Below are 19584 nucleotides of genomic sequence, written 5' to 3'. Positions count from 1 at the left end.
ATCGGCCGGACTTCCGTTCGAATATCCGGCAGACCATTCCCTCATCCCATTTACTCACGCACCGAACAGTAAAGTAGCAGTCACTCACAGCACGCTGGGTTATACGTGCGATCGGTTCCCTTTTCTACACTGGAACTACAGCAGCAATGTAGAGGAACAAAAACCCTCGAGCAGTACGCTCCGTACCTCCACACAGACACCAGCTGCGCGAAAAAGTCAGCTCACACAGAGCAAGCGAGCACCAACAACCATGACACCCAGATGAACGCAAGGATGACGCCATATCCTACCACTCTGGAAATGCCCTTTATAAGGCCCGCTAAATAATCATGGGGCGGAGTCATGCTTAAAGGACCACTTCACCACATAAACAAATTCAACCCAAGCGCTCTTTGGTGACGTGGATGATTACGTTACTGTTGATCATCTGTCCATCATCGTATAAAGCCCACCCTGACAATCTGATTGGTCCGAAACAGCTCTGGTTCGAGCATAATTGCTCCACAACGGATCAAGTCCCGACCAAACTTCCCAACCTAAAAATGTTGTGGGCGGGGCTAAGTTCGGCTGGCATCCAGTCTACCTTAAGTAAGGCAGATCAATAAAATTGTTGAATATTAAATGTCCCCAACTAAGCAAGCCAAAAGCCAAGGCAACAGTGGCAAGGAACCAAAATACCAAAGAAAAATACCATGGGAGAACCCAGGCTCAGTTGGGGGCAAGTTCTCCTCTGGCCAACGAACGAACATTGTATGATTATGATTCAGGCAGCATTACAGGTCAGAAGTCAGACTGGATTGGAACATTCAGAATATTTATGATATATTGATATATTGATATAGACTGATATTCTAGTTTTTATCAAATGCATAGAATTTTGGAGATCTGAGATTTTGGAGGACTATAATGCGTTAAGAGCTCGCTCAAGTACTGGGGAGCTAAACCATTTAGTACTTTGTAAGTAATATTTATACAATGTTTAATAGGGAGCCAATGCAGTGTTGAAGAAGGTGAAAAGCCCTTAAAAAGCCAAAGAAAGGCTTAAAACTCCAAAACTCTTGTTATGTTTCAATTTGGGGATATCACATAAAAAAACACTGGATGGAAACACCAAGATGCGCACAATTTCTAAAAAAGCCCATGAAATACTTATGAGTTAAACTGAGGCTAAGGCATAACAAAAAACTGAACTAACCAGTGGATTAATTTCATTGGACAGCGTTTCAAATGTTGTTTTGGTCATTCTGAAATTCCTGAGCCAAGTCTGTTTATTGTGTTTCGTATGTGTGCTCTGAGGCACAATTCATTTATAATGTACAAAAAAGAGTCACACTGGTTGCAGCAACTTCCAGATAATTTTATTATCTGTATTATCAATTTCCCAAGAAGTGACTATTTTTTCTCTTGAACACATGGGATGGAAACAGTGCTTTATTCTTATATATTCTTATAAAATACTTATTAGACTTATCCTTTTATTTATTTATTTTGTAGTAACTAGGGTAGACCAAGTCAAGTCAAGTCACATTTATTTATAGCGCTTTTTACAATACAGATTGTTTCAAAGCTGCTTTACAGAGATAACAGGAAAATAATGCAAAAAAGTTTGTTTCCAGAAGAAAATAGCGTCACAGTCCAGCTTTAAGTAAGTTCAGTGATGTTTCATTTTTGTTTTGTTTTAAAAAGTTATTAATTTAGTTAATTTATTTATATATATGTATAGCCACTCTGGAGTAAACCGTGATGTCATCGTCCTCAGTTCAGTTCTTGTATAATAGTGTCAGTGCAGGCAGATCAATATTATTGTTGAATATTAAATTAAATGTAAAAAATTTGTCCAAGTCCAGTTGGACAACACATTCTCACCCCAAAGCGTCACTTTCAACCATGCTTCAATATCCGACGCACAAAGCACCCTTTAGCGTCCATATGTGACGCTTCGGTTATGGGTAGGTTTAGGCGTCATGTAACTGACGCTTTCGAAAGTTCGTCAATATCCGACGCACAAAGCACCCTTAGCGTCAATATGAGACGCTTCGGTTATGGGTAGGTTTAGGTATGTGGTAGGGTTATGCGTCTCATATGGACGCTAAAGGGTGCTTTGTGCGTCGGATATTGACGAATGTCAGAAAGTGACGAAAAAGTGACGCTTTGGGTATGAGAACGGGCTGAGTTGGAACACATAAACCTGCTTTAAAACTGTATTTGTGCAATCCTGTTTGGTGCCACATACAATGTCAAGTCAAGTCAAGTCGTCACCTTTATTTATATACCGCTTTTTACAATACAGATTGTATCAAAGCAGCTTCACATTGATAACATGAAAATAATACAACAAAGTTTGTTTCTAGAAGAAAATTGCGTCATCGTCCACCCTAAGTAAGGCAGATCAATAAATCACTTCATCAATAAATCACCACCTTGTGCGCTCAAAGTACAGTAGGCTAATACTGATATAATGTGCTTTGTTCAATAGGCTTGAGAAATCTAATGACACTACATCTCTTCATCTAGAAGAGTGCACTTATGAAGAGTGCACTTAGTCACGAAAAGGACACTGTTTTTCCAGAAGTGGAAATGGTTTTATATTACCCTAACAGCACTATACTAGATCTTACATTGGCCCTGGTCATGTGACTCAAAGTGGAGCTGAAAGCAGGGTTGCATGGGAATGCTGCTGTCATTCATAGGTCCCCTATAACTAGCACTAACGGAAAAGCAATGTATCAGAGATAATGGTACTTTATTATAGCACTTATGAGCGTATAATGGTAGGTACTTCAAAGAATACTATGGTATTACCATGTCAAAATGACCATGGTTATAGTGTAACACGATTCTTTTTTGTATGTCCCTGCTGTTAGAAAAAGAAGAAGGTCACAGGTAAAGGAATGTATTAGCAGAGAGTCCATCAATTTTGGCAGTGCAGCAGGCACAAGACATGGATACATGGACCCTAGAGTAAAGAATACATACTGGGCCAATGCAGTCAGTGCCCCTGGACATTGGACAATCAGAGGCTTCCCGCTGAGAGGTGTGCAGTTCCCACACATTAAGAAATAAACCACTGCAGATGAGAAATTGACATAAACAAAAAGGCTTGAATTTGTCATTGACTATTGATTTCGAGTGGAGAATCCTTATATTTTAGAACATATATCACTCACTATATCAGTGAATTGTATGTTTATAAAGCTACAAATAGTCAAAATAGCAACAACAAATATACAACTGGCAGCATTTATCGGGGTTCAAGCGGTTTAAGGCCTTTAAGCTTTCACAGAGACCTCAAACAGCACAAAGCCTTTCTTTAAAGTGAATTTCGTTTTGTATTAATTTGTATCTTAATTTTAATCAATGATTAATCTACCAATTGCCTGGATTTAATAAGTAAGAAGTAAATATAAGTAGACAAGAGATAAGGACACGGAGGCGCGGGCGTCTCATAAATGAACCGAAACTCAGCGTCTACTTGCCTCACAGTCAGACATGTCTACTTTTAAACAGAACAATTCAAAACGAAAGAAAACGGACTGCTCTCTGGTTAGAAAGAAAACACAGAAGAGCAAACAGAGCAATGCGCATACGTCCATCCCGCGAATGTACAGTCTTCTTCTACCATATTCTCCCATTAACCGCTTTTCCACTGGCCAGCGCGAGCACAGAGACCGAAATCATGATCGCAGCACTCCTGTAAAACCTGCCTTAAACACGCTTTTACTGGACTATGTCACACAATACAAAGGTACACCAGCAAGAGGGAGATAAATGAAATAAATCGCCTTAAAAATATATCAGAAGCTGTCATTTAGTCATTATTTACAAACTTGGACACCACACGCACGGCTATTGACTGACCGTGAACAGGTAATAACTTGCATTTTTCATTCGTTAATGTCTCGCGGTCTGGCTGTATTTATTTATTTATTTATTTTTATTTTTTGAACAATTAAATTTTGGGCTAAAAGTGTGTTGTAACGCATGCGTTACTGAACATGTACCGAGTAAAATATTACTGAAAATTGATTAGTAATGCCTTACACTACTGCGTTACAACAAAAAGTAATATGTTACTGTAATACATTACTTTTGTAATGCATTTTTCCCAACACTGGTAGTAAGTACTACCCTTATAGCACACTTGCATCACAGAGATGTACAGAGTATATACAGAGTATGTCATGTCTAGTTTTGAGTTTTGTTTTCCATTTGTCACTTTCCTGGTTTTGTCATGTGCTTCCCTTTGTCATATGTCCCATGTCGTCATTGGTTCATTGTTTAATCCTGTTCACAGGTGTGTCTTGTCAAGTCTTTAGTCTTTGTGTATTTATTGACCTCATGTTTCCACAGTCTCTTGTCTTGTATGGTTCCCTGTTACTGCTGTTTGTGAGTTTCATGTTCATGGTTGTGTTTATCGTCAAGTTTAGTTATCGTGTTTTGTTCACATTCTGGATTTAGTTCAATAAAGCTGCACAGGTTCTCACTTCAACTCGCCTCAGTGGATCAATATAACTGTCTGGCACCCCAGCATAAATTTAATTTAAAAAGGAAAGTGTTACACTGTGACCTACCAGCATCAGTTGTGTGATTTCACTGCTATTCTCAACTGCTTTTCTGTGGATTGTAAAGTGTCTATTGAATGCATCTCCAGAATCTCAGCAGAAATAGTAGGCCATACAGGTACTTTTCAGCTTTTTTTCTAATACCATAGTAGTCTGTACATACTACTCTTTTCATGTCAGAGTTCTGTCACTTCGGTTTGCATATTCTTGGTTTGGTGACAGAGCTCTGACACTCCTCTTGTCTTGTCTTGGTGAGCGTGCGTTTCCGAGTTCGCTCGGCCCGTACACTCTTCTGTCCACGTGAGTTGTTTTGTGTGTGGAGTGTCGTGTTCGGATCCCGGCACTTTTGTCTATTTTGGTTTTGGTTCTTTGTTGGGGTTTCGAACATTCATGCTTTGTGTATTTGTCTTTTGCTGTGAGCGCACGGGATGAGCATTCACTCATTCTCACAGAGAGTCTGTCTTGTGTGAGCGTGTGGTTTCGAGTTCACTCAGCCCATATGCTCTTCTGTCCCTCCAAATCCTTGTCCTGCCGTTTGCTGCCCAGCAAACATAAGGCATATTCGGACGCAAAGGTGGTGTTCTAAAACAGAAAAGGCTACTGGTAGATAGATTTCTTATTAAAATCTCCATTTCGTGAATCTAATTTAAAATCTAAATGTAAATCTCCACTAAATGAAATGTTTTTGGAATCAGAACAGGAAAATTCCTTCATTTCTATCAGTGGATAAGACATACAATGAACCACATTTATCCTTGTTTCAAGTGAAAGTGTATTTAATTTTATTTTAGATTTTTTCCTCTTTTACATTGCATAGTCTTGTTCATGATTTTCGAGGGCATGTCACCTAACCTGTCCATGTTTGTGTTAAGCATTTTTCTCCTGCTGTTCGTGATCCAATTGACCTATGGCTAAGCCACGCCCCCAAACGCGATGAGCCAATCACAGTGCGCATAGCTAACCCATACACTCGGACATTCTCTGCTTCCACGTCCATTGAAATGCATTGCAGTTAGTCAGTTTTCATTCGTTTTTATGTTTTTTCTTGTCATTTTAAGTTTAAAATGGTCAAACGGTGTGCATGGAGTCACGCATGCGTCGCGTCTGAACGCGTTGTTGTCTTTGGAGCTCTATCGATTTGATTTATAATTCTTGATTTTTCCCTTTAAACTCACTTACAACGAACATTTTTTACTTTTCCTCACTGAGAAGCACTACTGCTCAAACCTCATAGTTAGCCTACAACGCGGACTGTTGAGCAGACGCGTCTCAAGCCTATTAGTGATCCAACGCTGGATACTCTTATAGGTTACGTCCGTGGATCACGGCTGAACCACACTCTTCTCCACACTCAATTACAAACAAACATGGCGAATTTATCAAATGTAAGTAGTCTACCTCTTGGTGCAGGTGAAGATACATTTGAGCTGCACGCGTTGCAGTCTGAGCTGGAAGCTGTTGAGAAACAGATCCACGACCTTTTAGTGAGACAGGCCGAGCTGATAGACCGGCGGTTAGCTCTTGAAACATCACGCGCCGATGCACACAAATCAGTGATTAACGTTACTAACCCGCTGACTCCGACCTCGTCTACTCCGTGCGTTACTCAGCATCGGTCCCGAGCGCCGAGGTCGCGATCGCGATCAGCCATGGTCTCGTTCACTCCGGCTCCAACACGCCACCACGAAGCCTGGATGGTTCCGCAGCGGAAGACGCGAGTCAGGTCTAGACCAAGACTCTCTCCGCCCCTCCCGGTTTTCGAGTTATCCACACAAAACCGCTTCTCCCCTCTACGCGAAACCGAACGTTCCATCGTTCGGCACGTACACGCTACATTAGGTAAAAGTAAGGTGCACAGTCACTGCTTTCCTGGTGCTCGTGTTTCTGAAATTGCTGCTCGCGTTGCCGAGATTCTGAACGATGACGAGCGCGTCGGAACCGTGGTCCTGCACGCAGGAGTGAACGACATCAGGCTGCGCCAGACAGAGGTTCTGAAGAAAGACTTCAGGAATCTGATCGATACGGTACGCAGCACATCGCCTGAAACAACGATCATAGTGTCAGGACCGCTTTCCACGTACCGACTAGGACATGAAAAGTTTAGTAGACTATTCGCGCTAAATGAATGGTTAATGTCATGGTGCAATGAGCAGAAATTGCTCTTTGTAAATAATTGGAATCTATTTTGGGAGCGTCCTAGGCTTTTCCGTGCCGATGGCTTACACCCAAGCAGATTCGGAGTGGATCTTCTATCGGATAACATCTCCAAAATGTTAAATACCATTAAATGACTAGTAACCAATAGTCCAAATCATAGTCTCTCCTGCACCAATTTAAATGATATAAATACTAGTGTAGAACATTGCATAGAAACTGTGTCTATTCCTCGTTTAGTGAGATCAAATAATAATTCTACTGCAGGATCTAGGAAAAATCTAATTGTTATTAAAACAGAAAATGTTGCTATTAGTAAACAAAAACAATTTTTAAAGCTAGGTCTTCTAAACATTAGATCACTCACACCTAAGGCAGTTATTGTAAATGAAATAGTCACAGATAATAGCTTCGATGTACTTTGCCTTACTGAAACCTGGCTTAAACCAAATGATTATTTCGGTCTAAATGAGTCTACTCCATCTGGATACTCCTATAAACATGAACCCCGTCTGATTGGTCGTGGCGGCGGTGTTGCAACAATCTATAGAGATATTCTCAATGTTACTCAGAAAACGGGTTATAAGTTTATTTCATTTGAAGTACTTGTACTAAATGTTACGCTCTTAGATGTTAGAAAAAAATCCATATTATCTTTAGCCTTGGCTACCGTATATAGACCGCCTGGGCCTTACGCTAATTTCCTAAAAGAGTTTGCAAATTTTCTCTCAGATCTATTGGTCAATGTAGATAAAGCATTAATTGTTGGAGATTTTAACATACACGTAGATAATTCAAATGATGCGTTAGGGGCTGCGTTTATAGATTTATTAAATTCCTTTGGGGTCAAGCAAAACGTCACCGGACCAACTCATCGTCTTAATCACACACTCGATTTAATTATATCATATGGAACCGATCCAACCGATATAGATATCATTCCACAAAGTGATGATGTCACTGACCATTACTTGGTAACTTGCATATTACATACTGCTGTAATATGTCATGCTGCGCCGTGTTATCGACCAGGCAGAACAATCCTTCCATCCACCATAGATAATTTCTCAAATTGCTTATCTAATCTGTCTCAGCTGCTGCCTGAACCCAAACAAACAGATGAACTAGAAGAACTAACTAGCACTATGAGCACCATTCTCTCTAGAACATTGGATGTTGTTGCACCCATTAAATTAAAAAAGGTCAGAGAGAAAATTAAAGCACCATGGTACAATAATACTACGCATGTTCTAAAGAGAGAAACCCGTAATTTAGAGCGTAAATGGAAACAAACTAATTTAGAGGTCTTTAGAATCGCGTGGAAAGACAGTATGTCACGTTATAAAAAGGCCCTAAAAGCGGCCAGGGCTGAGCACCTCCGCAAACTAATAGAAAATAACCAAAACAATCCTAGGTTTTTATTTAACACCGTGGCTAGACTAACAAATAAACAGACGTCACCCGAACAAAATATCCCGTTACAGTTTAGTAGTAATGATTTCATGAACTTCTTCACTGAGAAAATAGAAAACATCAGAACCACAATTGTAAACGTTCAGTCCTCAATCGCGCCTTATAATTCAACCTCAATTATCACCCCGCAAGAACAATTACAGTGCTGTACAACTATAGAACAAAAAGAGTTAAATAAACTTATCACTTCAACTAAAACAACAACATGTTTATTAGATCCTATACCAACTAAACTACTGAAAGAAGTGTTACCTGTAGTGGAAGAGCCTCTCCTCAATATTATTAACTCATCTTTATCTTTAGGTCATGTTCCAAGAACATTTAAACTGGCAGTTATAAAACCTCTCATTAAGAAACCACAATTAGATCATAATAATCTAGCAAATTATAGACCCATTTCAAATCTTCCATTTATGTCTAAAATACTAGAAAAAGTTGTGTCCGCTCAACTGGGCTCTTTCTTGCAAGAAAATGATATCTATGAAAATTTTCAGTCAGGATTCAGGCCGTATCATAGCACTGAAACTGCGCTCATTAAAATCACAAATGATTTACTTTTAGCTTCTGACCAAGGCTGTATCTCAATACTAGTTTTACTTGATCTAAGTGCTGCGTTCGATACTATAGATCACACAATACTCTTAGATCGACTACAAAATTATACTGGTATTCAAGGACAAGCATTAAGCTGGTTTAGATCATACTTATCTGACCGCTACCATTTTGTCTATTTAAATGGAGAAAAATCGATCATAACTCCAGTAAACTATGGAGTGCCGCAGGGATCTGTGTTAGGCCCTCTATTATTCTCAATATATATGATGCCACTTGGAAATATTATAAGGAAACATGGAATTAGTTTCCATTGTTATGCTGATGACACTCAAATATATATTTCATCACGGCCGGATGAAAACGCTAAATTATCCAAATTGACAGAGTGTGTTAAAGATATAAAAGATTGGATGACGCGTAATTTTCTTTTATTAAATCCAGACAAGACAGAGGTAATACTTATCGGTTCAAAAAACCGCCCACAGAACCTCTCACAATACAACTTTGACATCGTAGGATGTCCTGTTACTTTATCCTCTACAGTAAAATACCTGGGTGTTATACTCGATTGTAACCTGTCTTTTGAAAATCATATTTCGTATGTTACAAAAACAGCCTTTTCCACCTTAGAAACATTGCTAAGCTACGTAATATGCTATCAGTTTCTGATGCAGAAAAGTTAGTTCATGCATTCATGACCTCGAGACTAGATTACTGTAATGCTTTATTGGTAACACTTTACAATAAGGTGTCTTTATTAAACATTAGTAAATGTATTAACTAACATGAACTAACAATGAGCAATACATTTACTACTATTTTTGTTAATCTTTGTTAATGTTAGTTAATACAAATAAAGCTGTTCATTGTTTGTTCATGTTAGTTCACAGTGCATTAACTAATGTTAACAAGATTTTAATAAAGTATTAGTAAATGTTGAAATTAACATTAACAAAGATGAACAAATGCTGTATAAGTGCAGTTCATTATTAGTTAATGTTAACTAATGTAGTTAACTAATGAACCTTATTGTAAAGTGTTACCGCTTTATTAGCCGGTTGTCCTGCATCCTCAATAAACAAGCTACAGTTAGTTCAAAATGCAGCTGCTAGAGTTCTTACTAGATCAAGAAAATATGATCATATAACACCGATTTTATCATCACTACATTGGCTACCTATAAAGTTCCGTATTAATTATAAGTTATTGCTACTGACTTATAAAGCCCTAAACGGCTTAGCTCCAGTCTATTTAATGGATCTTCTATCGCCCTATAATCCATCGCGCGCTTTAAGATCAATACATTCGAGGCTTTTGGTCATACCTAGGATATCCAGATCAACCAAAGGAGGGAGAGCATTTTCACATTTGGCTCCGAAACTCTGGAATAGTCTTCCTGATACTGTTCGTTGCTCGGACTCGCTCTCCCAGTTTAAAACTAGATTAAAGACGCATCTTTTCGGCCAGGCATTCATATAATATTGTTAATCTTACAGTTCAAACTACAATCCGGCCTCTAGTTCATAAATGCCAGAGGAGAACTGGCCCCCGACTGAGCCTGGGTTCTCCCAAGGTTTTTTTTTTTTCTCCATTAGGTCACCTGATGGAGTTTTAGGACACCATTAGGTCACTTGATGGAGTTTTTTCGGTTCCTTGCCACTGTTGCCTTTGGCTTGCTCAGTTGGGGATATTTTGGGGATATTTAATTTTATTCTATCAATCAATAAATTCCACTAGAAACAAACCTTGTTGTATTATTTTATTTTAATTTAATACTGTGAAGCTGCTTTGATACAATCTGTATTGTGAAAAGCGCTATACAAATATACTTGATTTGATTTGATTTGATGGAGTACATGCAACTCCGACACTAGGTATCCTGAGAGGCTGGGTGACAGTGTGTATTTTTTACCCTTTCCCAAGCCACATTTCAACCGAGATAAGTGTCTGCTCTGGATTAAAATATGCGGTAGACCACAACACCAACTAAACGCAATTAAACAAGGATGTCTACATCTGTTCTAAGGTAAGTCAACAACGTATTTGAACGTTATCTTTAACATCTCTAACATAACGTTAGCCTAGCTTCTAGCTGCGTTGTAGCTGCGTAGCCAGACACAATGTTGTTTTACGTTACACAAATATAAGTAGGCTAAACACTTTGCAGTTGTAATGATGTCCTGTATGAACAAAATGGAGTATGTTTTTGTTTCCACTGTTCGATCGCGCCCGCGCCTCTCTCTCTCTCTGATACACACACTCATCCAGCATTGCAATCTTGACATCGCAGACTGTTCATTATGCTGCGTTCACACCAAACGCAAATAGAGCGTCAAATTCGCGCGTATCGCATCTAGTTCGACGCTTAAACATTTTGAATCCATTCACGTGTCCAAAGCGAATAGGATGCGCGTATAAAGTGAGCGTTTAAAGCGAAATAGCACCAAACTATAACATGTAAGTTACACTGTGACCTGTAAATCTTTGTCTGGAGCTGAAGCTTTTCATCGACCTTCTCAACAATGAAATTATTAATATAACCCTCCAATGTATAGTTAAGGCCCTTTTGGTGACTTCGAGATGATATATAATCTTTCTGTGTCCAAAAATCATCAATTGCCTCCTGTGAAATGTCTCCTACTGTGACAGCTACCGCTATAGACCATTTCAACGGCCTTTCGTCTGTTTAAGGAAGTGACGTATTTGGCCCTAGGACGTTTCCGGTTAGTTGTCGAGTGCATTCAAAACAATGGCGGGATGCGCTTGATGTACAGTGGGATTGCGATAATTTATTTAAATTAGGTCCTTGTTGCTCGTTAGTTGGGTCCTCCTTCTGGCCCGAAACGAACTTTTTTTTGGAAATTAAAATGTTTAAATTCCTGAAAAACGCGCCTGGATTGCATCAGTGAAGCGAGAAGGCTGAATACGCAACTAGCAATATACAGCACACATTTCGATTCTGGTAAGTAAAATACTCCCCCCACCCCCATTGGATTATTTGTATTTCTTTACGTTAACTGTTTATGTATGCTGCAGCATAATTTAAGATAGCTCTGTTCGTTATTGTTTACATATAAACCTAGCATTTTGACGCGTGTAATTTAGTGAAAATAGGCCAAGCTTTTATTTCCGTCTTTTCTCCTAAATGTTCTGTGGGCTGTAATTAAGTAGGAGTTAACATGTGTTGGCTAGCTGTCTAGTTAGTTGACAACTGCAGTAAGTAACACATTACAGAATGTATACTGTATAACAGTTACCTGAATGGTGTGCTGCAGTAGTTTACAAAAGGTAACGGTAAACATTTTTCATCACTTAAGCTTGGCTAATGTTAATTCCAACATTTACTATAGTACACAATAGTAGCATTAGTTCTTAAATATTGTGCATTAACCAGATTAAGTTAATAATTGTTTTTCTGCTTTTGTCTTCAATAGGAAAGCCATCATTTGTAATTTAAGACGTCCAAGACTACTACAGGGAGACAGGAACGACAGCCAAACCACATGTGACCATACAGTGTGTGCAGAATTATTAGGCACCTTGATTTTCTGATCATATTTTGTTTTTCAGACACATTTTTACCAATTCAAAACCACATTAAGCTTAATAACTACTATTCATTTTGTATTTAATATATTTAAGGGATATATAATTGTACATGAAGACTGGAAATGAAAACGCCTTATATTCAGGTGTGCATAATTATTAGGCACGTTTTCTTTTACAGATAAAATAAGCCAAAAAAGAGATTTAACTCAGACTGAAAAGTCACAAATTATTAAATGCCCATGAGAAGGAGCATGACCATTGGACAGTGAAATCCTCATTGGGTCAGCAGGGTCAGACAAAATCAGGTGGAGAAGAAAAGACACATGTTAACTGCAAAATAATAAGTGTGAAACCATCAGGAACCCTTTAGTCTCCAGCGCCACCATTTTCCAGAACTGCAACTTACCTGGAGTCTCCAGAAGAACAAGATATCAGGATCTCAGAGACTTGTGTTCACAAGCTGAAGTGTAGTAAAATACATGAAGACTGTTTTTATAGGCTTTATGGACAGACAGATTGGGACTGACTCTTGAAGGACCAGCATCACATCCTCTTGTTCCACTGTTTGAAGAATTCATCTTCATCGGTAAGTTTTGGGAGTGAATTTTTAAAAATCAGCTTGTGATTCTTAAGTGTGGGGCATTTTTTAGTATTCTTTACCTCTCTTTTTTGGCTTATTTTAACTGTAAAAGAAAACGTGCCTAATAATTATGCACATCTGAATATAAGTTTTTTTTTAATTTCCAGCCTTGATGAACAATTCTATATCACTTATAAATTATTAAATACAAAATGAATTGTAGTTAAGATTAATGTGGTTTGGAATTGGTAAAAATGTGTCTGGAAAAAAATATATGATCAGAAAATCAACATGCAAAATCAATAATTCTGCACACATATGAACCCCCAGATGTGTTCGAGACCTTGAGGATTGATATTGACCCCCTTTGTTCAGGGACTCATAACTCCATTTCTGTTTGTCAAAAAAAGTCTGTGAAATGTGTTTTATGTTGTTGTCTCAGTTGTTGAAGCAGATTATGTTCATACAAGTATTTATTTACACATTAAGAAATTTGCTGGAAATAAAAGCTGTTAAAAGTGAGAGGATGTTTCTTTTGTTTATGTATTTTTAAATATATACAGTAGTCAACATTTGAAGTGGATAAAAACCTTTCATCAAAGTTAACATTAATTTTGAACAATACCCGTTTTTGCCTTAGGACAACTTTGAGTAACTTTTTTGATCCACTTCAAATGTTGATTACATAAATACACACACAGCTAGCAAATCTGTATGTGACTATACTAACCATAAAATAACATTTTCCCTTCAAGGACCTAAAAAGTGTATTCTGTATGTTTTATTCTTAATTTTACAATTATTAATCTTCACGTATACATTTCTCTTAAATGACTAATACAGGTTTATGCATTAGAAAAAAAAAAGACAGCCAGCATTACATTGCTTTCACCTTCTATTTATTTGTGACCACATGAGGGGCTCAGATAGGACATTTAAACCCTCTCGCACACCGTTCCACAGCAACACACTTCACCCAACTAAGCACACACATTTGGAAACGAATGAAATGAGTACTGGCATAACTTAAAGCGATTTTTACTGAAGTCCGTTTACTAGCGTACATTTATAGTTGTAATATACATGCATGTTCTGTAAAGCTGCTCTGAAACGATATGTATTTTGAATAGCGCTGTACAAATATGAATATTTGCGTAGATATGCCAACAAATGCAAGTGAAATGCCCACTCGTAACCTCCCCGGACAAACCATGATAAGTACGTTTTTGACGCTGTTTGACTTGCTTCATCTTCACCAAACACAAGACAGATGTCATCAACATTTTACAAACGAATGTTCCCAACCTTTCTGATAAGAAATTAATTGTAAGTATCCAGACTGCGATAGGCTTTTATCGCATCTCTCGTGTAACGTTACACGCAAGCAGCCGCAACACCAAATCGGACTACTCGGGCAAACGTTGTTCTGTGTAAAAAGTATACGCATCAAAGTCTTATTTAAAGGGTCCGGTAATTCCAATCATCGTTTATTTTCAGTTTTTGGAAATACTTTAACTGTTGCCTTTTCGCTAGACGTAAAAGTTACGCGCTTGTTTTCACAGACCTGAGATTTAAAAACGCTTGAAATGCTTCAGGGCCAGACATGCGCAGTAGCATTCCAACGGAATGTTATTGTTTACGTCCTTGAAATGGTCTATAGCGCCTGTTACCGAATGTTGATTGTTTGTCCGAGTGAGTGGAGGGGGCGTGGCTTAGCCATAGGTCAATTAGAACAGACCTGTGACTCATTTTTGGGTCACAACCCACCAGTTGAGAGCCACTGTTCAAAACTATCATGGAAATGTATCTGATGCAGCAGAAAGATGTGGTTTGGATGGAATAAAGTGTGTCCTCTGCATAAGTTGAGTGTGTGGATGTGTGCCATAGTACTGGAGTGGCACAAGATCAAGCAGGGAGCTGTTGACCCCAAAGGCAGGTGAGAGGCAGATAGAACACACTTGATTCGCGACACATCAGCGTGGAGGCATTGGTTCCCACGTGTGCATCACATCACAGATGGTAGGAGAGACAGAAAGGGAGAGAGAACTCCATGAATACCAAAACATCCTGCAGTGCTACATTCTAATCAATAATAAACTCATAACATTTATGCTGCCCCTCTTTACAGGCAAAACACCACTGTATAGAATTGGTCTTAGTCTTTTCAAACAGTCTCAATGGGCAAAATGTGTATTTTGATTCATCCTAATGAACCCAATCTTTTGAATCCGATCATGAAAAAGATTTGTTTACCTATTGATTCTGATACGTTCTGTAAGTTGCATTATTATTTCATGAGATCTTGACAAGTGCTTTATTTTGGAGGTTCACTGAATAGTCTAGAAATGTTTTGTATCGTAAACCTTAACTGGCAAGATATATTTGGAATTAGGCTACATGAAAGTGAAGACAGGGTGCTTTGCATGCATAAGCAAACCACATACTGATTTGTTTAAAACACAAACAGGTGCCATGCCATGTTCCCCCATACATCTTAATGTGGTCAGCCATCAAAACCAGCTCCCAGAGTGCTTTGAGGCAGCAGCAATGTTTGATTGGCTGCTAATGTGCCTTGGGATTGGCTTGATGATTGATGGACAACCCCACAGTGAGATCAACAAAGATGATGTTCTTTTAGGAGAAGATTATTTTGAAGGAACATCATGTCGACAGTTAAACATTTCATCACAACACAAAATTAATATTTAAAAGAATCACGTCATCTCATGCAGTTTCCTACCTTATGCTCTCTAAAAATGCAGCATTAAAGGGTTAACAATGGGTTCAAGAGAAAGAAACCATAATTTCTTGCAGGGACCCTGCTGTGTCTGTCCAATGCAAAGTGCTGCTACAGCTTTTAGCGGCGTGACAGCAATTAGATTAGAAACTTCATTGCAGTATTGATTCTTTGATAAATGACTTCAAACACATCTGTTTGGCTCTAATAAGCAGATGAAAATGAAGAGCCTGGCTCTAAATTAGGACATCAGTGTGATATTTGGAAAACATTGTGTTGAAGTGGTTGTGGTGTCCCATTTTAAAATATTGGTGGAATCTTTTAAAGAGGTCATATTTCCCTTTCTTTTAATATTTTATAAAGTAAGGTCTTAAACTTAAAAAAAAAAAAAAAGGTCAGTAAAAGGAGGTGCTTAACCTACAAATGCAGTTCCTCTAAAAAAAATTTTTTGGTGCAACCCTGAGACCAGTGGCCAATAACATGTTATTATCAATTATGTGATCCTGTATATCTTTGTAATACAGTCTCTTCACCTTATTCTTAAGAGCAAGCACAGCCAATATAACTTGATTGTGTCAAGGCTTCCGGTCTTATCTGCTTCCAGTTATTTTAGTTCTTTTGCAAAACTGATATTTGTTGTCATTATTTTAATGTATTATCAAAATCATAAACACACTGGTTTGTAGCACAAATTATTTGACCATTTACTTGCATTTTGTTATTCTTCCAGTTATTTACTATAGCGGCTAAGGAATCTGAAGTGTCCACACAATCACAGAAAATAGCTTACTTCTGTGTTGCTACATAAGGTAAAGAAAAAAAGAAAGAAAAAAAAGAAAAAAAGCCACACCAGATTGGGTAGCAGGATTTTACTTAACAGGGCTGTAAATTTAGCACAAAATAAGTAGGAGTCACTTAATAGGAGCTAGCTTGGAACCAAATGTTGTTTTGTTATTACTGATAAACTTTTATTTCTGATACATAAAAGAAAAAATAAGTGTTTGAAATTATTTTCTGCCAATAAGTTGGTAATGGTAACAGAGTTAAATGACTGCGTTTGATGAATGCAGTCAACATTACTTGTAGTTCAGTTTCAAATAATTTCTTTCAGACTAAGATGTTGATGATCTCATAGAACATTCTGAGTTTTTAGTGAAGAGCTAAAGGATAGGACCAGATCTGAAAAGGAATCCTAAAATGTTTGTAATTTCTCCACCTCTAGAGGCACCAAAAGCAAAATACCATTTTTGTTTTACAAAGGGTGGTCCAGCCCGAAACTGACGCCATTGGTTGAGCAAGATATTGACATATAGCCACTCAAACAAGCAGAATACTGTTTTGAATGCACCACAGCGTTTACATTCTTCAGAAATCAACCTTCAAATGACTTACTGTAATTGTTTCTGACCATTTAGCTGATACAGGAGAATGTGTTTTACACACACAACAACAACAAAAACATACACAGAGCGCTATTCGCAATGAACAATTTTATTGCAGAGCTCTGTTACAATGAGGTACATTATTGCTAGCTCAGTGTGTTATAAAACCAGATGGATGAGTAGCATCAGCAATCAAACACTGTCAACACTGGCACAGTCAACAGTCGTCAACACTGGCACACGCAAATGCAGTGTAGGCTTTTTGCCTCTTTGTGTGATTGAAATTATAGAGCACAGGTTGTTGACAGTGGTCTGGCCACATAGGGCATCAAATTAAATTGGGTCCTTAAAGATCAATCATATCAAAGCTTGAGGGTCATCAAGGGAGCATAGCAGTTTCCCTGTGATATAATGGGGTCATTCTCTCTATAATGAGCCCACGGATAGTCAGCAGGGGATGATATCTGAATTCACTATAGTATTGGTGAGGCCAGAAATCTCCAAGTGAACACTGCAGAATTAGGGTGGACTGCTATTCTGTGTCTACTATTCAATTTCAATGTGAATATATAGAAGTGTATGTGTACCCCTTTAGGATTTACTCATTTTACACAACGGGTCTCTGCAACATGACATGAATCTGCTTTACTGTCATCAATTTGTTTTACTGTTGCACTGCTGTTGTGTTTTTGTCCCTTTAAGTTCTGACATGTGGTGTTCCCTTAAAGCACGTCCATAAATATGTGTAACTATAAATAACAATCACCAATATATATAGATTCCACATTTCTCAAACTGCATCAAAACTGCAAAAATATATATAGGCCTATAAACCACTAGAGACACTGTCTCTCTCTCTCTGTGTGTGTGTGTGTGTGTGTGTGTGTGTGTGTGTGTGTGTGTGTGTGTGTGTGTGTGTGTGTGTGTGTGTGTGTGTGTGCGTGTGAGAGAGAGAGAGTGTGTGTGTGAGAGAGAGAGAGTGTGAGTGTGTGTGTGTGTGTGTGTGTGTGTGTGTGTGTGTGAGAGAGAGACACCTTCAGCTCTAATCAGCTTTCAAGATTCCAATCAGTTTTTTATAAATCACAAAACAGAATGAACCTGCCACAATGTCAGTAGAAACATAATGTCAGGGTTCAAACTGCACATTGAATTTACAGTGCATACAGTAATTGGAGTACAGGAGAAGCAGCATTTACTGTGAACTGAGCAGCTTTGAGACACTGAATCACTGCATTAAAGCTCCATATGTAGTCTACATATTTAAAGGGGTCCTTTTATACTTTTTCAACTTTAGTTAGTGTATAATGTTGCTGTTTGAATATTAAAAAGATCTGCAAGGTTACAAAGCTCAAAGTCCACCCCAAAGGGAGATATTTTATTTAACAGAATCCACTTTCCAAGAACTACAACGAACGGCTCGTTTGAACTACAACACGATTTTTCCGGGCTTTATGAAGTCATAATGTTCCTCATTTAAATAATCCCCGTACACGGAATACGCAGGAAAGCGGACAAGGCCTGGTTGAGCTAGCCTGACTACGTCAGACTACGAGACAGCGTCAGAGCTTTCCGTTTTCCTCCGGCCTGAAAACAGCCGGCCAATCAACGAACAGAGGGCGGGCTGAGAGCCGTGACGTAGACGCTGATTGTACCGTGGATGCGTAGATTTACTTCACATAATCTGCAAAAGTCGTTCACAGCCATGTTCACTCCGGTATTTCGCTCGATGGTTTTGTTTTCGCATCATACATGTGTTTACAGTGGAAGTTAGATGCGGCTGAGCATGCGCATAACACACGCCATAACCAAACGTAATGTGATTGGCTTACGGGTAACCAATGATTTTAAACTTCAGACCCAAAAAACCCCAAAAAACAAAAAAAATCAAGACTTTGTAAAAAGGCATAAAAGGACCCCTTTAATTAAAGCACAGCCTTTGATTTGATAATTGCACTAAGCTATATCACGATTTCTGTTTTATTCTGATTAACTCAGCAGCCCACTTTTATTCATTTTAATTTTTACATTCAATTGAATTAGCTATTAGAGTTCCATTGGCAGCCCCATTTTTGAAATATTTTGTGTGTGACAAAATCTTCTTTGCAATTTCCAGTTCATTAGAATATTAAGACATCATTCATTAAGTGGATCAGCAGGAGGCCCACTGTCCTGCAGAGTTTAGATCAATTATTAAGGATGGAGGTAAACTCTGCAGGACAGTTGGCCTCTAGGAGCGGAATTGCCCATCCCTGGTCAGGTGGACCAGTGCCACCCTGTGCCTGTCCCACTACGTGGAAATATCCATAAACTGTCTTTAACATGGAATGACATAAAGAGAGATTTCGTTTGACCACTGAGGAAAAAGAGTCAAGAACAATGATGTGCTTGACCTCCTCAAGGACACGTCAGAGGACACACAGCTAGCTGCAGGAAAGCACTTTAGGAAAAGAGAGCCACTGGTGCGGTTAATACAAAAAAAAAGGAAAAGGAGAAAAAAGATGAAAGCACTCTAAAAGCCGATGATGATGACTTCTATAAATAGCATAAATGAAAGCGTGACATGTGGTGGGCTAAGCTAGGCTGCTTAAAGAA

This window comes from Abramis brama (assembly GCF_963993115.1).
Source record: "Abramis brama genome assembly, chromosome: 18".
Taxonomy (NCBI): domain Eukaryota; kingdom Metazoa; phylum Chordata; class Actinopteri; order Cypriniformes; family Leuciscidae; genus Abramis; species Abramis brama.
This window is presented reverse-complemented; position numbering follows the sequence as displayed.